The sequence below is a fragment of the Anomalospiza imberbis genome, chromosome Z (genome assembly GCF_031753505.1).
Source record: "Anomalospiza imberbis isolate Cuckoo-Finch-1a 21T00152 chromosome Z, ASM3175350v1, whole genome shotgun sequence".
Lineage (NCBI taxonomy): Eukaryota > Metazoa > Chordata > Aves > Passeriformes > Viduidae > Anomalospiza > Anomalospiza imberbis.
The window spans coordinates 68,904,691-68,931,271 of record NC_089721.1 but is presented as its reverse complement, the minus strand read 5'-3'; the positions used below and the strand labels follow the sequence as shown (position 1 = coordinate 68,931,271).

Sequence of the window (26,581 nt, the reverse complement as noted above, 5' to 3'; positions counted from 1 at the left end):
CGTCCTGACCCCACCTCAAACCTGTGCTGCACTGACAGTCCCAAGGGAACCCTACAAACTGCCAGCAGCAACCTGGGCTGGCAAATTTTCCTTCACAGGGAAAAGGGCCGGTCTTTCTCTCCAGGGGCCTGTAGCCTTGAGTGGCCAGACGTCTCCAAAATATCCTAACGATTAAAGATATGTCCCAGACCTAACCTGACCCCACCTCAAATCTGTGCTGCCCTGACAGTCCCAAGGGAACCCTACAAACTGACATCAGGAACCTGGGCTGGCAACCTTTCTTTCACAGGGAATAGGGCCGGTAATTTTCTCCAGGGGCCTGTGGCCTTGAGTGGCCAGACGCCTCCAAAAAATCCAAACGATTAAAGATATGTCCCAGACCCAACCTGCCACCACCTCAAACCTGTGCTGCACTGACAGCCCCAAGGGAACCCTACAAACTGTCATCAGCAGCCTGGGCTGGCAACCTTTCCTTCACAGGGAAAAGGGCCGGTCTTTCTCTACAGGGGCCTGTGGCCTTGAGTGGCCAGACGCCTCCAAAATATCCAAACGATTAAAGATATGTCCCAGACCTAACCTGACCCCACCTCAAATTTGTGCTGCCCTGACAGTCGCAAGGGAACCCTACAAACTGACATCAGCAAAAAGGGCTGGCAACTTTTCCTTCACAGGGAAACGGTCCATTTTGTCTCCAGGGGCCTGTGGCCTTGAGTGGCCAGACGCCTCCAAAAAAACCAAATGATTAAGGATATGTCCCAGGCCGAACCATCCACCACCTCAAACCTGTGCTGCCCTGGCAGTCCCAAGGGAACCCTACAAACTGTCATGAGCAACCTGGGCTGGCAACTTTTCTTTCACAGGGAAAAGGGCCGGTAATTTTCTCTCCAGGGGCCTGTGGCCCTGAGTGGCCAGACGACTCCTAAAAATGCAAACGATTAAGGATATGTCCCAGATCCAGCCTGCACCCAACGTTAATTTTGTGCTGCCCTGACAGTCCCAGGGAACCCTACAAACTGACAGCAGGAACCTGGGCTGTACAATTTCCTTTCCAAGAGAAAATGGCCGGTAATTTTCTCCAGGGGCCTGTGGCCTTGAGTAGACAGACGCCTCCAAAAAAACCAAATGATTAAGGATATGTCCCAGACCCAACCTGACCCCACCTCAGATCTGTGCTGCCCTGACAGCCCCAAAGGAACCCTACAAACAGATTTCAGGAACCTGCGCTGGCAAATTTTCCTTCACAGGGTATAGGGCCCGTCTTTCTCTCCAGGGGCCTGTGGCCATGAGTGGCCAGACGCCTCCAAAATATCCAAACGATTAAAGATATGTCCCAGACCTAACCTGACCCCACCTCAAACCTGTGCTGCCGTGACAGTCCCAAGGGAACCTTTTAAACAGATTTCAGGAACCTGGGCTGGCAACATTTCCTTCACAGGGAAAAGGGCCGGTCTTTCTCTCTAGGGGCCTGTGGCCTTGAGTGGCCGGACGCCTCCAAAAAATCCAGACCTTTAAGGATATGTCCCAGACCTAACCTGACCCCACCTCAAATCTGTGCTGCCCTGACAGTCCCAAAGGAACCCAACAAACTGACATCAGGAACCTGGGCTGGCAACTATTCTTTCCAAGAAAAACAGGCCGGTCTTTGTCTGCAGGGGCCTGTGTCCCTGAGTGGCTGGAAGCCTCCAAAAATTTCAAATGATTAAAGATATGTCCCAGACCTAACCTGACCCCACCTCAAATCTGTGCTGCCCTGACAGTCCAAAGGGAACCTTTTAAACAGATTTCAGAAACCTGGGCTGGCAAATTTTCCTTCACAGGGAAAAGGGCCGGTAATTTTCTCTCCAGGGGCCTGTGGCCTTGAGAGGCCAGACGCCTCCAAAAAAACCAAACGATTAAGGATATGTCCCTGATCCAACCTGCCACCACCTCAAATTTGTGCTGCCCTGACAGTCCCAAGGGAACCCTACAAACTGACATCAGCAACCTGGGCTGGCAAATTTTCTTTCCAGGAAAAAAAGGCCAGTCTTTCTATTCAGGGCCCTGTGTCCCTGAGTGGCCAGACACCTCCAAAATACCCAGACTATTAAGGATATGTCCCAGACCTAACCTGACCCCACCTCAAATTTGTGCTGCCCTGACAATCCCAAGGGAACCCTCTAAACAGACCTCAGGGAACTGGGCTGGCCCCTAGTGTTTTAAAAGAATAAATGGCCGGTCTTTGTCTCCAGGGGCCTAAGGCCCTGAGTGGCTGGAAGCCTCCAAAAATTCTAAATGATTAAAGATATGTCCCAGACCTAACCTGACCCCACCTCAAATCTGTGCTGCCCTGACAGTCCCAAGGGAACCCTACAAACTGTCATCAGCAACGTGGGCTGCCCCCTTTTGTTTCCAAGAATAAATGGCCGGTCTTTGTCTCCAGGGGCCTGAGGCCCTGAGTGGCTGGAAGCCTCCAAAAATTCCAAACGATTAAAGATATGTCCCAGACCTAACCTGCCCCCACCTCAAACCTGTGCTGCCCTGACAGTCCCAAGGGAACCCTACAAAATGATTTCAGGAACCTGGGCTTGCAACTTTTCTTTCCAAGAAAAAAAGGCCGGTCTTTGTCTGCAGGGGCCTGTGTCCCTGAGTGGCCGGACGCCTGCAAAAAATCCAGACTATTAAGGCTATGTCCCAGGCCTAACTTGACCCCACCTCAAATCTGTGCTGTCCTGACAGTCCCAAGGAAACCCTACAAAATGTCATCAGCAACCTGGGCTGGCAACTTTTCCTTCACAGGGAAAAGGGCTGGTCTTTCTCTCCAGGGGCCAGTGGCCCTGAGCGGCCAGATGCCTCCTAAAAATGCAAACAATTAAGGATATTTCCCAGACCCAGTGTGCCCCCACCTTAAATTTGTGCTGCCCTGGCAGTCCCAGGGAACCCTTTAAACAGATATAAGAAATCTGGGCTGGTCCCCCTTCTTTCTAAGAATAAATAGCTGGTCTTTTTCTCCAGGGGCCTGTGTTCCTGAGTGGCCGGGCGCCTCCAAAATATCCAAACTATTAAGAATATGTTGCAGACCCAGCCTGCACCCAACGTTAATTTTGTGCTGCCCTGACAGTCCCAGGGAACCCTACAAACTGACAGCAGGAACCTGGACAGGCCGGTAATTTTCTCCAGGGGCCTGTGGCCTTGAGTAGCCAGAGGATTCCAAAATATCCAAACCATTAAAGATATGTCCCAGACCCAACCGGACCCCACCTCAAACCTGTTCTTCCCTGACAGTCCCAAGGGAACCCTACAAACTGACAGCAGGAACCTGGGCTGGCCACTGTTCGTTCCAAGAATAAAGGCGGGTCATTTTCTCCAGGCGCCTGTGGCCTTGAGTGGCCAGACGCCTCCAAAATATCCAAACGATTAAAGATATGTCCCAGACCTAACCTGACCCCACCTCAAATCTGTGCTGCCCTGACAGTCCCAAGGGAACCCAACAAACTGACAGCAGGAACCGGGGCTGTCAACATTTCTTTCCAAGAAAAAAAGGCTGGTCTTTCTCTGCAGGGGCCTGTGTGCCTGAGTGGCCAGCCGCCTCCAAAATATCCAGACTATTAAGGATATGTCCCAGACCTAACCTGCCCCACCTGAAATTTGTGCTGCCCTGACAATCCCAAGGGAACCCTCTAAACAGACATCAGGGACCTGGTCTGCGCCCTTTTGTTTCCAAGAATAAATGGCCGGTCTTTGTCTCCAGGGGCCTGAGGCCTTGAGTGGCTGGAAGCCTCCAAAAATTCCAAAGGATTAAAGATATGTCCCAGACCTAACCTGACCCCACCTCAAATCTGTGCTGCCCTGACAGTCCCAAGGGAACCTTTTAAACAGATTTCAGGAACCTGGGCTGGCAACTTTTCCTTCACAGGGAAAAGGGCCCGCCTTGTCTCCAGGGGCCTGTGGCCCTGAGTGGCCAGACGCCTCCAAAAAATGCAAACAATTAAGGATATGTCCCAGACCCAGCCTGCCCCCACCTTAAATTTGTGCTGCCCTGGCAGTCCCAGGGAACCCTTTAAACAGATATAAGAAACCTGGGCTGGCCCCCCTTCTTTCTAAGAATAAATGGCTGGTCTTTTTCTCCAGGGGCCTGTGTTCCTGAGTGGCCGGGCGCCTCCAAAATATCCAAACTATTAAGAATATGTCGCAGACCCAGCCTGCACTTACGTTAATTTTGTGCTGCCCTGACAGTCCCAGGGAACCGTACAAACTGACAGCAGGAACCTGGGCTGGCCGGTAATTTTTTCCAGGGGCCTGTGGCCTTGAGTAGCCAGAGGATTCCAAAATATCCAAACGATTAAAGATATGTCCCAGACCCAACCGGACCCCACCTCAAATTTCTGCTGCCCTGGCAGTCCCAAGGGAACCCTACAAACTGTCCAACTAACCCACCAAACCCTCCAACTAACAAAGTTCCAACCCCCCCAAGCACCACCCCCTGAATCTGACCATGAACCTAAACTTTTTCGACCAATTCTCAAGCCCATCCCTCCTAGGAATCCCCCTAATTCTTATCTCCATAACATTCCCTGCTCTGCTATTACCCTCTATAGACAACCGATGAATCACCAACCGACTCTCAACCCTACAGCTATGATTCATCAACATAGTGACAAAACAACTAATAACTCCATTAAACAAAAAAGGGCACAAATGGGCCCTAATCTTAACCTCCCTAATAATCTTCCTCCTACTAATTAACCTACTAGGGCTATTACCCTACACATTCACCCCAACCACTCAACTATCCATAAGCCTAGCACTAGCCTTCCCCCTATGACTTGCTACCCTGCTAACAGGACTACGAAACCAACCCTCCACATCCCTAGCCCACCTCCTGCCAGAAGGAACTCCCACACCACTAATCCCAGCTCTAATTATAATCGAAACAACCAGCCTACTCATTCGACCCTTAGCCCTGGGAGTACGACTAACAGCAAACCTTACAGCAGGCCACCTATTAATTCAACTCATTTCCACAGCCACAATAGCTTTAGCCTCAACAATACCAGCAGCCTCACTCCTAGCCCTACTAGTGCTCTTCTTGTTAACTATGCTGGAAATTGCAGTAGCAATAATTCAAGCTTACGTCTTCGTCCTTCTACTAACCCTCTACCTACAAGAAAACGTCTAACCACAATGACCCACCAAGCACACTCTTATCATATAGTAGACCCCAGCCCATGGCCCATTTTAGGAGCAGCCGCTGCCCTCCTAACCGCCTCAGGACTAACAATATGATTTCACTATAGCTCCCCTTGACTCCTAGTCCTAGGCTTACTCTCCACTACCCTAGTTATATTCCAATGATGACGAGACATCGTACGAGAAAGCACATTCCAAGGACACCATACCCCAACCGTCCAAAAAAGCCTCCGATACGGCATAGCCTTATTCATCACATCAGAGGCCTTCTTCTTCCTAGGGTTCTTTTGAGCCTTCTTCCACTCAAGCCTAGCCCCCATCCCAGAACTAGGAGGACAATGACCACCAGTTGGAATTAAACCCCTAAACCCCATGGACGTTCCACTCCTGAACACCACAATTCTTCTAGCCTCAGGAGTCACCGTCACATGAGCCCACCACAGTATCATAGAAGCCAATCGAAAGCAAGCAATCCACGCCCTACTCCTAACAGTACTCCTAGGACTTTACTTCACAGCCCTCCAAGCCATAGAATACTACGAAGCCCCCTTCTCCATCGCTGACGGAGTCTACGGCTCCACCTTCTTCGTCGCTACCGGATTCCACGGCCTTCATGTAATTATTGGCACCACCTTCCTGCTAGTATGCCTTCTATGTCTAATCAAGTACCACTTTACACCAAACCACCATTTCGGCTTTGAAGCAGCAGCATGATACTGACACTTCGTAGACGTCGTATGACTACTCCTATACATTTCCATCTACTGATGAGGATCTTACTCTTCTAGTATATTAATTACAATCGACTTCCAATCCTTAAAATCTGGTTTAAACCCAGAGAAGAGTAATAAACATAATCCTGTTCATATTCATTTCATCCCTGACCCTAAGCATCCTACTAACTTTACTAAACTTTTGAATTACCCAGACAAATCCAGACCCAGAAAAACTATCTCCATACGAATGCGGATTTGACCCTTTAGGATCTGCCCGACTACCATTCTCAATCTGCTTCTTCCTAGTAGCTATTATATTCCTCCTGTTCGACTTAGAAATCGCCCTACTTCTCCCCCTACCATGAGCAACACCCCACTACCACCCTAACATGAATAACCTCCCTCATCCTACTCCTAACACTAGGACTGGTATACGAATGGATCCAAGGAGGACTAGAATGAGCAGAGTAACAGAAAGTTAGTCTAACCAAGACAGTTGATTTCGACTCAACAAATTATAGTTACAACCCTATAACTTTCTCCATGCCCTACCTCCACTTAAGTTTCTACTCAGCCTTCATCCTAAGCTGCCTAGGCCTAGCCTTTCACCGAACCCATCTAATTTCTGCCCTACTATGTCTGGAAAGCATAATACTATCTATGTACATCGCCTTAACCATATGACCTATCCAAATGCAAGCACCATCATTCATCATCCTGCCCATCATCATACTAACCTTTTCCGCCTGCGAAGCGGGCACAGGTCTGGCCCTACTAGTAGCCTCCACCCGAACTCACGGCTCCGACCACTTACACAACTTTAACCTACTACAATGCTAAAAATCATCATCCCAACCACTATACTTCTCCCACTAACCATCCTAACCACACACAAACATCTGTGAACTAATATTACCACTCATAGCCTACTAATCGCCGCCATCAGCCTCCAATGACTAGCTCCAACATACTACCCAAACAAAGGACTAACCCCCTGAACTGCTGTAGACCAAATCTCCTCCCCCCTGCTAGTCCTATCATGCTGATTACTTCCACTAATAATCATAGCAAGCCAAAACCACCTAGAACAAGAACCCATCATCCGCAAACGAATCTTTGCCACTACGATTATTCTAGCCCAACTCTTCATCCTAACAGCCTTCTCCACCTCAGAATTAATATTATTTTACATCGCATTCGAAGCAACCTTAGTCCCTACCCTAACCCTCATCACACGATGAGGTAATCAACCAGAACGCCTAAACGCCGGTGTTTATCTCCTATTCTATACACTTGCCAGCTCCCTCCCTCTATTAATCGCCATCCTACATCTACAAAACCTGATTGGCACACTATATCTCCCAATAATTAAACTATCACATCCTACACTTAACAATTCATGATCTGGCCTAGCAGCAAGCATAGCCCTACTACTAGCCTTCATGGTCAAGTCCCCTCTATACGGACTTCACCTCTGACTGCCTAAAGCCCATGTAGAAGCCCCAATCGCCGGCTCCATACTACTAGCAGCCCTACTACTAAAGCTTGGAGGATACGGAATTATACGAGTCACCATGCTAGTAAACCCACCATCAAACAACCTCCACTACCCCTTCATTACCCTAGCATTATGAGGAGCAGTAATAACTAGCGCCACCTGTCTACGACAAACTGACCTAAAAGCACTAATCGCCTACTCATCAGTCAGCCACATAGGCCTAGTCGTAGCCGCAACCATAATCCAAACCCAATGAGCATTCTCAGGAGCAATAATAATGATAATCTCACACGGCCTAACCTCCTCAATGCTGTTCTGCTTAGCCAACACCAACTACGAACGAACCCACAGCCGAATCCTCCTACTCACACGAGGACTGCAACCCCTCCTACCACTAATAACCATCTGATGACTATTAGCCAACCTTACAAACATAGCTCTCCCACCAACAACAAACTTTATGGCAGAACTGACAATTGTAATTTCACTATTCAACTGATCCTCCTTCACAATTATCCTAACAGGAGCCGCAATACTATTCACCGCATCATACACACTACATATATTCATAACAACCCAGCGAGGAACACTACCATCTCATATCACATCAATACAAAACTCCTCCACACGAGAACACCTCCTCATAACCCTGCACGCAATTCCCATACTCTTACTGATCCTAAAACCCGAACTCATCTCAGGCATGCCTATATGCAGGCATAGTTTCAACCAAAACATTAGACTGTGATTCTAAAAATAGAAGTTAAATCCTTCTTGCCTGCCGAGGGGAGGTTTAACCAACGAGAACTGCTAACTCTCGCATCTGAGCATAAAACCTCAGCCCCCTTACTTTCAAAGGATAGCAGTAATCCAATGGTCTTAGGAACCATCCACCTTGGTGCAAATCCAAGTGAAAGTAATGGACCTCCCACTAGTCCTAAACACATTCACACTCCTAACCCTGGCCACCTTATCCACCCCAATCCTATTCCCACTATTGTCAAATAGCCTTAAAAATACCCCAGCTACCATCACAAGCACAGTAAAAGCTTCCTTCCTAATCAGCACCATCCCTATAATAATTCATATCCACTCAGGTGCAGAAAGCCTAACCTCTCTCTGAGAATGAAAATTTATCATAAACTTCAAAATCCCAATCAGCCTAAAAATAGATTTCTACTCCCTCACTTTCTTCCCAATCGCCCTATTCGTATCATGATCTATCTTACAATTTGCAACATGATACATAGCCTCAGACCCGTACATTACAAAATTCTTTACGTACCTCCTACTCTTCCTAATAGCCATACTTAGCCTAATCATCGCCAACAACCTATTCGTCCTCTTCATCGGCTGAGAAGGGGTAGGAATTATATCCTTCCTTCTAATCAGCTGATGACACGGCCGAGCAGAAGCCAACACCGCCGCCCTACAAGCTATTCTTTATAACCGAATCGGAGATATCGGACTTATCTTATCCATGGCATGACTGGCCTCTACCATAAATACATGGGAACTCAACCAATTATCCTCACCCTCTCCAACCCCAACACTACCCCTACTAGGCCTCATCCTAGCCGCAGCTGGCAAATCCGCACAATTCGGCCTACACCCATGACTACCTGCCGCCATAGAAGGGCCTACCCCTGTATCAGCCCTCCTCCACTCCAGCACAATAGTAGTAGCTGGGATTTTCCTACTAATCCGAACCCACCCTCTATTCCACAATAATCAAACTGCCCTCACACTATGCCTATGCCTCGGAGCCACGTCAACCCTATTCGCAGCCACGTGCGCCCTCACCCAAAACGACATTTAAAAAATTATCGCCTTCTCAACCTCAAGTCAACTAGGCCTAATAATAGTCACCATCGGCTTAAACCTCCCAGAACTAGCTTTCCTCCACATCTCAACCCATGCTTTCTTCAAAGCCATACTCTTCCTATGTTCAGGCTCCATCATCCACAACCTAAATGGTGAACAAGACATCCGAAAAATAGGAGGATTACAAAAAATACTACCAACAACCACCTCCTGCCTCACCATCGGAAACCTAGCCTTAATAGGAATGCCATTTCTAGCAGGATTTTACTCAAAAGACCAAATTATCGAGAACCTAAACACATCCTACCTAAATGCCTGAGCCCTTATCCTAACCCTTCTAGCCACATTCTTTACCGCAGTATACACAATTCGTATAACCATATTAGTCCAGGCAGGTTTCGTCCGAATCTCCCCCCTTACCCCAATAAACGAAAACAACCCAGCAATTATCTCCCCCATCACCCGCCTAGCATTAGGAAGTATCACAGCAGGCTTCCTAATTACCTCATTCATCACCCCAACAGAAACACCCCCAACAACCATACCACTATACATCAAAATTACAGCATTAGTAGTAACAGCCCTAGGAATCGCCCTAGCTCTGGAAATCTCAAAAATAACCCAAGCTCACATTATACCAAAACAAACAACCCTACATAACTTCTCCACATCCCTAGGATACTACAACCCCTTAATTCACCGCCTCAGCACAACCTCCTCCTTAAAATGAAGCCAAAACATCCCTTTACACCTAATCGACCTATCCTGATCCAAAGCACTAGGACCTGAAGGGCTGGCCAGCCTCCAAATAGCAGCATCCAAAACCGCCACAACCCTACACTCCAGACAGATCAAAGCCTATCTAGGATCATTTATCCTATCCATCACCATTATCCTTATCTCCACTTACAGACATAACCTAATGGCCCCAAATCATCGAAAAAACCACGAACTACTCAAAATCATCAACAACGCCAAAACCATCAACAACCTCCCCACACCATCAAACATTTCAACATGGTGAAACTTCGGGTCTCTACTAGGCCTCTGCTTAATTACTCAAATCGTCACAGGCCTCCTGCTAGCCATGCACTACACGGCAGACACTTCCCTAGCTTTCGCTTCAGTCGCCCACATATGCCGAGACGTACAATTTGGCTGACTCATCCGTAACCTCCATGCAAACGGAGCCTCACTTTTCTTCATCTGTGTCTACCTCCACATCGGCCGAGGAATTTACTACGGCTCATACCTCAACAAAGAAACCTGAAACGTCGGAGTCATCCTCCTACTCACCCTCATAGCAACCGCCTTCGTAGGGTACGTTCTACCATGAGGCCAAATATCATTCTGAGGAGCTACAGTCATCACTAACCTCTTTTCAGCAATTCCCTACATTGGCCAAACACTGGTATAGAATGGGTTTGGGGGGGATTCTCAGTAGACAACCCAACCCTCACCCGATTCTTTGCTCTCCACTTCCTCCTACCTTTCGTCATCGCAGGCCTCACCCTAGTCCACCTGACATTCCTACATGAAACAGGCTCAAACAACCCTCTAGGCATCCCATCAGACTGCGACAAAATCCCATTTCACCCTTACTACACCACAAAAGACATCCTAGGTTTCGCACTAATACTAACCCTCCTAGTCTCCCTAGCTCTATTCTCCCCCAACACACTGGGAGACCCAGAAAACTTCACACCCGCTAACCCACTAGCCACGCCCCCCCACATTAAACCCGAATGATACTTCCTATTTGCATACGCTATCCTACGCTCCATCCCAAACAAACTAGGAGGAGTCTTAGCCCTAGCCGCCTCAATTCTAGTCCTATTCCTCCTGCCTCTACTCCACACATCCAAACTACGATCAATAACCTTCCGCCCCATCTCACAAATCCTATTTTGAACATTAGTCGCCACGTTCTAGTCCTAACCTGAGTCGGCAGCCAACCGGTAGAACATCCGTTCATCATCATCGGCCAACTAGCCTCAATCTCCTACTTCACCATCATTCTAGTTTATTCCCTCTCGCAGCCGCACTAGAAAACAAAATATTAAAACTGTAATCCCACTCTAATAGTTTATAAAAACATTGGTCTTGTAAACCAAAGATTGAAGACTACACCTCTTCTTAGAGTCCCCATCGAATCAGAAAGGAAGGGTTCAAACCTCCATCACCAACTCCCAAAGCTGGCGTTTTCAACTAAACTACTTTCTGACTCCCCCCTAAACAGTCCCGAATCGCCCCCCGAGACAACCCCCGCACTAATTCCAGAACTACAAACAAAGTCAACAATAACCCCCCACCCCCCCAATCATGAGCAACCCAGCCCCCTCCGAATAAAGAACTGACACCCCACTAAGATCTAACTGAACTGACAACAATCCCACACCACTCACTGTACCCCCATTCGCTAACAACCCAAACACACCACTTACAACAAGCCCCACCATAACAACCAGACCCAACCCCAAACCCATAACCAACAACCCCCCCAACTAGCCCAAGCCTCAGGATATGGATCCGCCGCTAACGACACTGAATAAACAAACACCACCAATATACCACCCAAATAAACCATCACCAACACCAAGAGACATAAAGGACACACCCAAACTCACCAACCAACCACATCCAGCAACAGCAGCCACAACCAACCCTATCACCCCATAATAGGGAGACGGGTTGGAGGGAAACTGCTAGTCCCCCCAAAACGAAACACAGTCCTAAAAATAAAACAAATGCTATCATATGTTCCTGCTCGGCCCCTTATCCGAGAACCGCAGCCTGAAAAGCTGCTGTTGTAAGCTATTAACTACAGAAACGCCTAGATCCAGGGCCCCCCCTTCCCCCCCCGCATGTTTTTCTCATGCTTCTTAGGGTATGTACAAAATGCATCACACTCTTTGCCCCATCAGGCATATACTGAAATGTAGGACACCCCACATCATACACTATGGCACTCCACGAAAAGCCCAAACATTATCTCCAAAACTGATGATTTTCGGACAGGTTACCCTCCAGGCACATTCTTGTTTCAGGTACCATACAGCCCAAGTGATCCTACCTCCCCCCCTGGTCACAAGCGTTACCCATATCACTAGCAATTTCTTTGCTGTACATGCTTTCCCCTCTCGTAAACGAGGAATGTCCCTAGACACCTTTGTATTCTTCTAGTCTAGTGAATTCGCCCACCTCCTAGGTAATTTTCCAGTCCAACAGCCTTCAAGCACTCTCAAGCCAGAGGGCAAGGTTATTTATTGATCGCGCTTCTCACGAGGCCATAGCTACTCAATGCTAGGGGTATCATCGGTTCTTGGCTGGGCGACACATACTTTCCCCCTAAACCCCGAACACTACTTGCTCTTTTGTGCGAGTGGTTGTAACTTCAGGACCATAACTTGCTTCAATCCGTCTCTCTTGCTCTTCACAGATACAAGTGGTCGGTTGAATACTCCTCCCTGATTTCTTTATCGCGGCATACCGACCTCCTACACTTGTTTTTTTTTGGCGTCTCTTCAATAAGCCCCTCAAGTGCACTGCAGGAGTTATCTTCCTCTTGACATGTCCATCACATGACCGTCGAACATGTGAATCCCCTACCACCCAGAATGTCATGGTTTTTGGATAAGGTCGTCGCAAACTTGACACTGATGCACTTTGACCCCATTCATGGAGTGCGCGCTAAAACCCTCTCGGGTAGCAGATAGTTTAATGCTTCCCGGACATGCTTATTATTTTACCTATTTCTAGGAACTTACGTTCAAACGCTATTTTACGCATCTTTTTTTTTTATCTTGACATTTTTTTTATCACTTTTGTTAAAAAAACAACCGCACTCTCCCTACATTGTCCAAATGTTTACAATTCATTTCTTTTCAATTTATCATCCTCTATAATTTCATTGTATTGCAAATTAAAAATTTCTTCATCATCATCAAAAAACCAATCCAAAAAATTATAAAAACTACACTTAAACCAACCACCATTTGCTAAAAATGCCTGCGCACGAAAAAATTTACCCTCTTATCCCCTACCCACACCACCCACAAAGATCAAACAAAAACATAACATAATCAAACAAACAAATAGCACAAAACCCGCTGTCTCTGTAGCTTACAAAAAGCATGACACTGAAGATGTCAAGACGGCTGCCACACAAGCACCCAAAGACAAAAGACTTAGTCCTAACCTTACTGTTAGTTTTTGCTAGGTTTATACATGCAAGTATCCGCGCCCCAGTGCAGAAGCCCTGGACACCTCATGAGAGGCAGATAGGAGCGGGTATTAGGCTCACCTCACCATAGCCCAAGACGCCTTGCAATTGCCACACCCTCACGGGCATTCAGCAGTAGTTAATATTAAGCAATGAGTGTAAACTTGACTTAGCCATAGCAAATTTAGGGTCGGTAAATCCTGTGCCAGCCACCGCGGTCATACAGGAGACCCAAATTAACTTTATAACGGCGTAAAGAGTGGTCACATGCTATCCAAGTAACTAAGACTAAAAGGCAACTAAGCTGTCACAAGCCCATGATGCTGATAAGGCCGCTTTCTCAAAGAAAATCTTAGAACAATGATTAATTGAACTCCACGAAAGCCAGGGCCCAAACTGGGATTAGATACCCCACTATGCCTGGCCCTAAATCTTGATGCTTAAACCTACCCAAGCATCCGCCCGAGAACTACGAGCACCAACGCTTAAAACTCTAAGGACTTGGCGGTGTTCCAAACCCACCTAGAGGAGCCTGTTCTGAAATCGATGATCCACGCTACACCCTAACCATTTCTTGCCAAAACAGCCTACATACCGCCGTCGCCAGCCCACCTCCCCTGACAGCACAACAGTGGGCGCAATAGCCTAACCCGCTAACAAGACAGGTCAAGGTATAGCCTATGGAATGGTAGTAATGGGCTACATTTTCTAGTATAGAACATACGGCAAAGGGACATGAAACAGTCCCTGGAAGGCGGATTTAGCAGTAAAGTGGGACAATCGAGCCCTCTTAAAGCCGGCTCTGGAACATGTACATACCGCCCGTCGCCCTCCTCATAGGCGCCCTTTCCCTCATAAATTAATAAGCCATTCAGCCAAAGAGGAGGTAAGTCGTAACAAGGTAAGTGTACCGGAAGGTGCACTTAGATAACAAGACGTAGCTTAACCCAAAGCATTCAGCTTACACCTGAAAAATATCTGTTACACCAGATCGTCTTGATGCCAAACTCTAGCCCAATCGACATGACCTGGAATAACCAAGCTACTTACCACACCCAACTAAAGCATTCACTAGTCCTAGTATAGGCGATAGAAAAGACACCATTGGAGCGATAGAGACCACGTACCGTAAGGGAAAGATGAAATATTAGTGAAAAACCTAAGCTAAAAACAGCAAAGACCAGCCCTTGTACCTTTCGCATCATGGTCTAGCAAGAAAAACCAAGCAAAATGAACTTAAGTTTGCCATCCCGAAACCCAAGCGAGCTACTTACGAGCAGCTATTATTGAGCGAACCCGTCTCTGTGGCAAAAGAGTGGGATGACTTGTTAGTAGTGGTGAAAAGCCAATCGAGCTGGGTGATAGCTGGTTGCCTGTGAAACGAATCTAAGTTCACTCTTAATTCTCCTCCAAGGAAATCCACGAACCCTAATGAAGCGAATTAAGGGCTATTTAAAGGAGGAACAGCTCCTTTAAAAAAGAATACAATCTCAACGAGCGGATAAATACTGTTAAACGACCACTACTGTGGGCCCTCAAGCAGCCATCAACAAAGAGTGCGTTAAAGCTCCGTACCAAAAAAATGTAAGAACATTATGACTCCCTCACCATTAACAGGCTAACCTATACATAAATAGGAGAATTAATGCTAGAATGAGTAACCAGGGTCCTCCCTCTACGATGCAAGCTTACATCCGTACATTATTAACAAATCACCAATATACGACTAATCAAACAAGCAGAGTATTAAACATATTGTTAACCCGACAGAGGAGCGTCCATTAAGAAAGATTAAAACCTGTAAAAGGAACTAGGCAAACCGTCAAGGCCCGACTGTTTACCAAAAACATAGCCTTCAGCAAACCAACAAACAAGTATTGAAGGTGATGCCTGCCCGGTGACTCACGTTCAACGGCCGCAGTATACTGACCGTGCAAAGGTAGCGCAATCAATTGTCCCGTAAATCGAGACTTGTATGAATGGCTAAACGAGGTCTTAACTGTCTCTTACAGGCAATCGGTGAAATTGATCTCCCTGTACAAAAGCAGGGATAATAACATAAGACGAGAAGACCCTGTGGAACTTTAAAACCAGCAACCACCTTAATATACATATCCACCCACCGGGTTCACTAACTTATAAGAGATTGGTTCGCGTTTTTTCGGTTGGGGCGACCTTGGAGCAAAACAAAACCTCCAAAAACTAGACCACACCTCCAGACCAAGAGCAACTCCTCAACGTGCTAACAGCAACCAGACCCAATACAATTGATCAATGGACCAAGCTACCCCAGGGATAACAGCGCAATCTCCTCCGAGAGTCCGTATCGACGAGGAGGTTTAGGACCTCGATGTTGGATCAGGACATCCTAGCGGTGCAGCAGCTGCTAAGGGTTCGTTTGTTCAACGATTAACAGTCCTACGTGATCTGAGAGACCGGAGTAATCCAGGTCGGTTTCCATCTATGATGAACTCTTCCCAGTACGAAAGGATAGGAAAAGTGAGGCCAATACTACAGGCAAGCCTTCGCCCTAAGTAATAAAACCAACTTAATTACGAAAAGCTATCACAACCAACCACGTCCAAGAAAAGGACTAGCTAGCGTGGCAGAGCTCGGAAAATGCAAAAGGCTTAAGTCCTTTAACTCAGAGGTTCAAATCCTCTCCCTAGCTAAACAGACAACCCAATGACTAACCACCCAATACTTATTAACCTCATTATAGCCCTATCCTATGCTCTACCCATTCTAATTGCAGTAGCTTTCCTGACCCTAGTAGAGCGCAAAATCTTAAGCTACATACAGGGCCGAAAAGGACCAAATGTTGTCGGACCATTTGGGCTTCTTCAGCCCTTGGCAGACGGAATCAAACTGTTCATTAAAGAACCCATCCGACCCTCAACCTCTTCCCCAATTCTATTCGTAATAACCCCTGTCCTAGCCCTTCTTCTCGCAATCTCTATCTGAACCCCACTCCCACTGCCATTCTCCCTAGCTGACCTCAACCTAGGCGTACTGTTCCTACTAGCCATGTCAAGCCTAGCGGTGTACTCCATCCTATGGTCAGGATGAGCCTCCAACTCAAAATATGCCCTAATTGGAGCACTACGAGCAGCTGCCCAAACAATTTCCTACGAGGTAACCCTCGCAATCATCCTCCTATCTGTCGTCCTTATCAGTGGGAACTTCTCTCTGAGCACCCTTGCAGTAACCCAAGAAGCCATTTACCTCATCTTCCCTTGCTGACCACTAGCCATAATATGATACATTTCCACGCTAGCCGAGACGAATCGAGCCCCTTTCGATTTAACAGAAGGAGAATCAGAACTAGTCTCTGGCTTTAACGTAGAATACTCAGCAGGACCATTCGCCCTATTTTTCCTCGCCGAATACGCTAACATCATACTAATAAACGCACTAACCGTCATTCTGTTCTTCAACCCAAGTATGCTTAACCCACCCCAAGAATTATATCCAGTGCTACTAGCCACAAAAACACTGCTACTATCAGCAGGATTCCTATGAGTTCGTGCCTCATACCCCCGATTCCGGTACGATCAACTAATGCACCTACTATGAAAAAACTTCCTACCGCTTACACTAGCCCTGTGTCTATGACACGCCAGCCTATTAATCTGCTACGCAGGCCTACCCCCCTGCCTGTAATTTCAGGAAATGTGCCTGAGTACTAAGGGTCACTATGATAAAGTGAATACAGAGGTACACTAACCCTCTCATTTCCTAGCAATTAGAAAAGCAGGAATTGAACCTGCACTAGAGAGATCAAAACTCCCTATACTTCCCTTATATTATTTCCTAGTAGGGTAAGCTAAACAAGCTATCGGGCCCATACCCCGAAAATGATGGTCTAACCCCTTCCCCTGCTAATGAACCCCCAAGCGAAACTAGTTTTTACTTTAAGCCTAATACTAGGAACCACCATCACAATTTCAAGCAACCACTGACTAACAGCTTGGACCGGCCTTGAAATCAATACACTTGCTATTCTACCCCTAATCTCAAAATCTCACCACCCACGAGCCATTGAAGCCGCAACTAAATATTTCCTAGTCCAAGCAACCGCCTCAGCCCTAGTACTATTCTCTAGCATAACCAATGCATGAGCTACCGGACAGTGAGACATCACCCAACTAACCAACCCACCATCCTGCCTAATCCTAACCTCAGCAATTGCAATAAAACTTGGACTAGTGCCCTTCCACTTCTGATTCCCAGAAGTCCTTCAAGGATCACCCCTCACCACCGGACTACTCCTATCAACGTTCATAAAACTCCCACCTATCGCACTGCTATTTATAACCTCCCACTCATTAGACCCCATAATCCTAACTGCTATAGCTATCCTTTCAGTCGCCCTAGGAGGATGAATAGGACTCAACCAAACACAGATCCGAAAAATCCTAGCCTTCTCTTCTATCTCCCACCTAGGATGAATAATTATTATTATTGCCTACAGCCCTAAACTCACCCTACTAAATTTCTACTTATACTCACTAATAACTGCAGCAGTATTCCTAACCCTTAACTCAACCAAAGCACTTAACCTATCCACCCTAATTACTTCATGGACAAAAGCCCCATCATTAAACACAATACTACTACTAACCCTACTCTCTCTAGCAGGCCTACCACCCCTGACCGGATTCCTACCAAAATGATTTATTATCCAAGAGCTAACTAAACAGGATATGGCAATAGCAGCTACAATTATCTCCCTACTCTCACTACTAAACCTATTCTTCTATCTACGACTCGCATACTGTGCCACCATCACACTCCCACCTCACACCACAAACCAAATAAAACAATGACGCACTAACAAACCAATCAGCCCCTTAGTCGCTATTCTAATCACAGTATCCATTGCCATACTGCCAATCTCCCCACTAATCCTTTACTCCGTCTAAGAAACTTAGGATTACCCAAACCGAAGGCCTTCAAAGCCTTAAACAAGAGTGAAACCCTCTTAGTTTCTGCTTAAAGTCCGCAGGATTTTACCCTGCATCTTCCAAATGCAACTCAGACACTTTAATTAAGCTAGGACTTTACCTACCCCCTAGACAGATGGGCCTCGATCCCACAATACTATAGTTAACAGCTATATGCCCTAACCAACAGGCTTCTGCCTAAGACTCCGACGCACAATTAATGCGTATCAATGAGCTTGCAACTCACCATGAACTTCACCACAGAGCCGATAAGAAGAGGAATTGAACCTCTGTGAAAAGGACTACAGCCTTACGCTTATACACTCAGCCATCTTACCTATGACATCCATCAACCGATGATTATTCTCAACCAACCACAAAGATATCGGAACCCTTTACCTAATTTTTGGCGCCTGAGCCGGAATAGTAGGCACTGCCCTAAGCCTACTCATTCGAGCAGAACTAGGCCAGCCAGGATCCCTCCTAGGAGACGACCAAGTCTACAACGTTGTAGTCACAGCCCATGCCTTCGTAATAATCTTCTTCATAGTTATACCAATTATGATCGGAGGATTCGGAAACTGACTGGTCCCTCTAATAATCGGAGCTCCAGACATAGCATTCCCTCGAATAAACAACATAAGCTTTTGACTACTCCCCCCATCCTTCCTTCTACTTCTAGCATCTTCAACTGTCGAAGCCGGAGCAGGGACAGGTTGAACAGTCTACCCACCGCTAGCAGGCAACCTAACACATGCCGGAGCATCAGTAGACCTGGCCATCTTTTCACTACACCTCGCAGGTATCTCATCCATCCTAGGTGCAATTAACTTCATCACGACAGCAATCAACATAAAACCTCCTGCACTATCACAGTACCAAACCCCCCTATTCGTCTGATCAGTCCTAATTACAGCAGTACTCTTACTCCTATCTCTCCCCGTACTAGCCGCTGGCATCACAATACTCCTCACAGACCGCAACCTCAATACCACATTCTTTGACCCAGCCGGAGGAGGAGACCCAGTACTATATCAACACCTCTTCTGATTCTTCGGCCACCCAGAAGTCTACATCCTCATTCTACCAGGCTTCGGTATCATCTCCCATGTCGTAACTTACTACTCAGGAAAAAAAGAACCATTCGGATATATAGGAATAGTATGAGCCATGCTATCCATTGGCTTCCTAGGCTTTATCGTTTGAGCCCACCACATGTTCACAGTAGGAATAGACGTAGACACCCGAGCATACTTCACATCAGCTACAATAATCATTGCCATCCCAACTGGAATCAAAGTATTCAGCTGATTAGCAACACTACACGGAGGAACAATCAAATGAGACCCACCTATACTATGAGCCCTAGGATTCATCTTCCTATTTACCATCGGAGGACTGACAGGAATCGTACTGGCTAACTCCTCACTAGATATCGCCCTGCACGACACCTACTATGTAGTAGCCCACTTCCACTACGTCCTATCAATAGGAGCAGTATTCGCAATCATAGCAGGATTCACACACTGATTCCCCCTATTCACCGGATACACTCTCCACTCAACATGAGCCAAAACACATTTCGGAGTAATATTTGTAGGGGTTAATCTAACCTTCTTCCCCCAACACTTCCTAGGCCTAGCCGGTATACCACGACGATACTCAGACTACCCAGACGCCTATACACTATGAAACACTATTTCATCAGTAGGATCACTCATCTCACTAACAGCCGTAATCATACTACTATTTATCATCTGAGAAGCCCTCGCATCAAAACGTAAAGTCTTCCGACCAGAGCTAACAAACACCAATGTCGAATGAATCCACGGATGCCCACCACCATTCCACACCTTCGAAGAACCAGCTTTTGTCCAAGTACAAGAAAGGAAGGAGTTGAACCCCCATATGTTGGTTTCAAGCCAACCGCATAGACCACTTATGCTTCTTTCTCATAAAGAGATGCTAGTAAAACCATTACATAGCCTTGTCAAGACTAAATCACTGGTGAAAACCCAGTGCATCTCCACACCCAAACATGGCCAACCACTCACAACTTAACTTCCAAGACGCTTCCTCCCCTATCATAGAAGAACTGATAGGATTCCACGACCACGCTCTAATGGTTGCTCTAGCAATCTGCAGCCTAGTCCTCTACCTAATAACCTTCACCCTCACAGAAAAACTAACTTCCAACACAACCAATGCCCAAGCAATCGAGCTTGTCTGAACAATTCTCCCAGCCATGGTCCTAGTAGCACTAGCACTACCATCCCTGCGAATCCTTTACATGATAGACGAAATTAATGAACCAGACCTAACCCTAAAAGCTATTGGTCACCAATGATACTGATCATATGAGTACACCGACCTGAAAAATATCACATTTGACTCTTACATGATCCCCACAACGGACCTCCCCCTAGGCCACTTCCGATTACTAGAAGTAGACCATCGCGTTGTAATCCCAATAAGCTCTACCGTCCGGGTCATCGTCACCGCTGACGACGTACTTCACTCATGAGCAGTCCCCAGCCTAGGCGTAAAAACCGATGCAATCCCAGGTCGCCTAAACCAAACCTCCCTATTCGCCTCCCGGCCCGGAGTGTTCTACGGACAGTGCTCAGAAATCTGCGGGGCTAATCACAGCTTCATACCCATTGTAGTAGAATCTACTCCTCTAGCCAACTTCGAGAGCTGATCCTCATCAATTTCATCCTAAACACCCCAATCATTAAGAAGCTATGAACTAGCATTAGCCTTTTAAGCTAAAGAAAGAGGACCGTCTCCTCCTTAATGATATGCCCCAACTAAACCCAGGCCCATGACTCTTTATTATACTCATCTCATGACTCACATTCTCCCTGATCATCCAACCTAAAATCTTAACCTTTGTTACACCAAACCCTCCCACTAACAAAGTTCCAACCCCCCCAAACACCACCCCTTGAATCTGACCATGAACCTAAACCTTTTCGACCAATTCTCAAGCCCATCCCTACTAGGAATTCCCCTAATTCTTATCTCCATAACATTCCCTGCTCTGCTGTTACCCTCCATAGACAACCGATGAATCACCAACCGACTCTCAACTCTACAGCTATGATTCATCAACATAGTGACAAAACAACTAATAACCCCATTAAACAAAAAAGGGCACAAATGAGCCCTAATCTTAACCTCCCTAATAATCTTCCTCCTACTGATCAATCTACTAGGGCTATTACCCTACACATTCACCCCAACCACTCAACTATCCATAAGCCTAGCACTAGCCTTCCCCCTATGACTTGCTACCCTGCTAACAGGACTACGAAACCAACCCTCCACATCCCTAGCCCACCTTCTGCCAGAAGGGACTCCCACACCACTAATCCCAGCTCTAATTATAATCGAAACAACCAGCCTACTCATTCGACCCTTAGCCCTGGGAGTACGACTAACAGCTAACCTTACGGCAGGCCACCTATTAATTCAACTAATCTCCACAGCCACAATAACCTTAGCCTCAACAATACCAGCAGCCTCACTCCTAGCCCTTCTAGTCCTCTTCTTATTAACTATGCTGGAAATTGCAGTGGCAATAATTCAAGCTTACGTCTTTGTCCTCCTACTAAGCCTCTACCTACAAGAAAACGTCTAACCACAATGACCCACCAAGCACACTCTTACCATATAGTAGATCCCAGCCCATGGCCCATTCTAGGAGCAGCCGCTGCCCTCCTAACCGCCTCAGGACTAACAATATGATTTCACTATAACTCCCCTTGACTCCTAGTCCTAGGCTTACTCTCCACTACCCTAGTTATATTCCAATGATGACGAGATATCGTACGAGAAAGCACATTCCAAGGACACCACACCCCAACCGTCCAAAAAAGCCTCCGATACGGCATAGCCTTATTCATCACATCTGAGGCCTTCTTCTTCCTAGGGTTCTTTTGAGCCTTCTTCCACTCAAGCCTAGCCCCCACCCCAGAACTAGGAGGACAATGACCGCCAGTTGGAATTAAACCCCTAAACCCCATGGACGTCCCACTCCTAAATACCACAATTCTCCTAGCCTCAGGAATCACCGTCACATGAGCCCACCACAGTATCATAGAAGCCAACCGAAAACAAGCAATCCACGCCCTACTCTTAACAGTACTCCTAGGACTTTACTTCACAGCCCTCCAAGCCATAGAATACTACGAAGCCCCATTCTCCATCGCTGACGGAGTCTACGGCTCCACCTTCTTCGTCGCTACCGGATTCCACGGCCTTCATGTAATTATTGGCACTACCTTCCTACTAGTATGCCTTCTACGTCTAATCAAATACCACTTTACACCAAACCACCATTTCGGCTTTGAAGCAGCAGCATGATACTGACACTTCGTAGACGTCGTATGACTTCTCCTATACATTTCCATCTACTGATGAGGATCTTACTCTTCTAGTATATTAATTACAATCGACTTCCAATCCTTAAAATCTGGTTTAAACCCAGAGAAGAGTAATAAACATAATCCTATTCATATTCATTTCATCCCTGACCCTAAGTATCCTACTAACTCTACTAAACTTTTGAATCACCCAAATAAATCCAGACCCAGAAAAACTATCCCCATACGAATGCGGATTTGACCCTTTAGGATCTGCCCGACTACCATTCTCAATCCGCTTCTTCCTAGTAGCCATCATATTCCTCCTGTTCGACCTAGAAATCGCCCTACTTCTCCCCCTACCATGAGCAATCCAGCTTCAACACCCCACTGCTACCCTAACATGAATAACCTCCCTCATCCTACTCTTAACACTAGGACTGGTATACGAATGAATCCAAGGAGGACTAGAATGAGCAGAATAACAGAAAGTTAGTCTAACCAAGACAGTTGATTTCGACTCAACAAATTATAGTTAAAACCCTATAACTTTCTTCATGCCCTACCTCCACTTAAGTTTCTACTCAGCCTTCATCCTAAGCTGCCTAGGCCTAGCCTTCCACCGAACCCATCTAATCTCTGCCCTACTATGTCTGGAAAGCATAATATTATCCATATACATCGCCCTAACCATATGACCCATCCAAATGCAAGCACCATCATTCATCATCCTACCCATCATCATATTAACCTTTTCCGCCTGCGAAGCAGGCACAGGCCTAGCCCTACTAGTAGCCTCCACCCGAACTCACGGCTCCGACCACTTACACAACTTTAACCTACTACAATGCTAAAAATCATCATCCCAACCGCTATACTCCTCCCACTAACCATCCTAACCACACACAAACATCTGTGAACCAATATTACCACCCATAGCCTATTAATCGCCACCATCAGCCTCCAATGACTAGCTCCAACATACTACCCAAACAAAGGACTAACGCCCTGAACTGCTGTAGACCAAATCTCCTCCCCCCTGCTAGTCCTATCATGTTGATTACTCCCACTAATAATCATAGCAAGCCAAAACCACCTAGAACAAGAACCTATCATCCGCAAACGAATCTTTGCCACTACAATCATTCTAGCCCAACTCTTCATCCTAACAGCCTTCTCCGCCTCAGAATTAATATTATTCTACATCGCATTCGAAGCAACCTTAGTCCCCACCCTAATCCTCATCACACGATGAGGTAATCAACCAGAACGCCTAAACGCCGGTGTTTACCTCCTATCCTACACACTTGCCAGCTCCCTCCCCCTATTAATCGCCATCCTACATCTACAAAACCTAATTGGCACACTATACCTCCCAATAATTAAACTATCACATCCTACACTTAACAACTCATGATCTGGCATAGTAGCAAGCATAGCCCTACTATTAGCCTTCATAGTCAAATCCCCCCTATATGGACTTCACCTCTGACTACCCAAAGCCCACGTAGAAGCCCCAATCGCCGGCTCCATACTACTAGCAGCCCTACTACTAAAGCTTGGAGGATACGGAATCATACGAGTCACCATGCTAGTAAACCCACCATCAAACAACCTCCACTACCCCTTCATTACTCTCGCATTATGAGGAGCAGTGATAACTAGCGCCACCTGTCTACGACAAACTGACCTAAAAGCACTAATCGCCTACTCATCAGTCAGCCATATAGGCCTAGTCGTAGCCGCAACCATAATCCAAACCCAATGAGCATTCTCAGGAGCAATAATAATGATAATCTCACACGGCCTAACCTCCTCAATGCTGTTCTGCTTAGCCAATACCAACTACGAACGAACCCACAGCCGAATTCTCCTACTCACACGAGGACTGCAACCCCTCCTACCACTAATAGCTATTTGATGATTATTAGCCAACCTCACAAACATAGCCCTCCCACCAACAACAAACTTTATAGCAGAACTAACAATTGTAATTTCACTATTCAACTGATCTTCCTTCACAATCATCCTAACAGGAGCCACAATACTATTCACCGCCTCATATACACTATACATATTCATAACAACTCAACGAGGAACACTACCATCTCATATTACATCAATACAAAACTCCTCCACACGAGAACACCTCCTCATAACCCTACACGTAATCCCCATACTCTTACTGATCCTAAAACCCGAACTCATCTCAGGCATGCCTATATGCAGACATAGTTTCAACCAAAACATTAGACTGTGATTCTAAAAATAGAAGTTAAATCCTTCTTGCCTGCCGAGGGGAGGTTCAACCAACGAGAACTGCTAACTCTCGCATCTGAGTATAAAACCTCAGCCCCCTTACTTTCAAAGGATAGCAGTAATCCAATGGTCTTAGGAACCATCCACCTTGGTGCAAATCCAAGTGAAAGTAATGGACCTCCCACTAGTCCTAAACACATTCACACTCCTAACCCTAGCCACCTTATCCACCCCAATCCTATACCCACTATTATCAAATAACCTTAAAAATACCCCAGCTACCATCACAACCACAGTAAAAGCTTCCTTCCTAATCAGCACCATCCCCATAATAATTCATATCCACTCAGGTGCAGAAAGCCTAACCTCCCTCTGAGAATGAAAATTTATCATAAACTTCAAAATCCCAATCAGCCTAAAAATAGATTTCTACTCCCTCACTTTCTTCCCAATCGCCCTATTCGTATCATGATCTATTCTACAATTTGCAACATGATACATAGCCTCAGACCCATACATTACAAAATTCTTTACGTACCTCCTACTATTCCTAATAGCCATACTCATCCTAATCATCGCCAACAACCTATTCGTCCTCTTCATCGGCTGAGAAGGAGTAGGAATTATATCCTTCCTTCTAATCAGCTGATGACACGGCCGAGCAGAAGCCAACACCGCCGCCCTACAAGCCATCCTTTATAACCGAATCGGAGATATCGGACTTATCCTATCCATGGCATGACTAGCCTCTACCATAAATACATGAGAACTCAACCAACTATCCTCACCCTCTCCAACCCCAACACTGCCCCTTCTAGGCCTCATTCTAGCCGCAGCCGGAAAATCCGCACAATTCGGCCTACACCCATGACTACCCGCCGCCATAGAAGGGCCTACCCCTGTATCGGCCCTCCTCCACTCCAGCACAATAGTAGTAGCCGGAATTTTCCTACTAATCCGAACCCACCCTCTATTCTACAACAACCAAACTGCCCTCACACTATGCCTATGCCTCGGTGCCTTATCAACCCTATTCGCAGCCACGTGCGCCCTCACCCAAAACGACATTAAAAAAATTATCGCCTTCTCAACCTCAAGTCAACTAGGCCTAATAATAGTCACCATCGGCTTAAATCTCCCAGAACTAGCTTTCCTTCACATCTCAACCCATGCCTTCTTCAAGGCCATACTTTTCCTATGTTCAGGCTCCATCATTCACAACCTAAATGGTGAACAAGACATCCGAAAAATGGGAGGATTACAAAAAATACTACCAACAACCACCTCCTGCCTCACCATCGGAAACCTAGCCTTAATAGGAATGCCATTTCTAGCAGGATTCTACTCAAAAGACCAAATTATCGAGAACCTAAACACATCCTACCTAAATGCCTGAGCCCTCATCCTAACCCTTGTAGCCACATCCTTTACCGCAGTATACACAATTCGTATGACCATATTAGTTCAAGCAGGCTTCGTTCGAATCTCCCCCCTCACTCCAATAAACGAAAATAACCCCGCAATTATCTACCCCATCACCCGCCTAGCATTAGGAAGTATCACAGCAGGCTTCCTAATTACCT

The 26,581-nt window shown here is 46.4% G+C and overlaps 1 pseudogene; it reads left to right on the top strand.

The window, feature by feature from the left end:
* The first annotated feature begins 4,420 nt into the window (after positions 1-4,420).
* On the top strand, positions 4,421-5,945 carry LOC137465093 (cytochrome c oxidase subunit 3-like; annotated as a pseudogene).
* Positions 5,946-26,581: the final 20,636 nt, after the last annotated feature.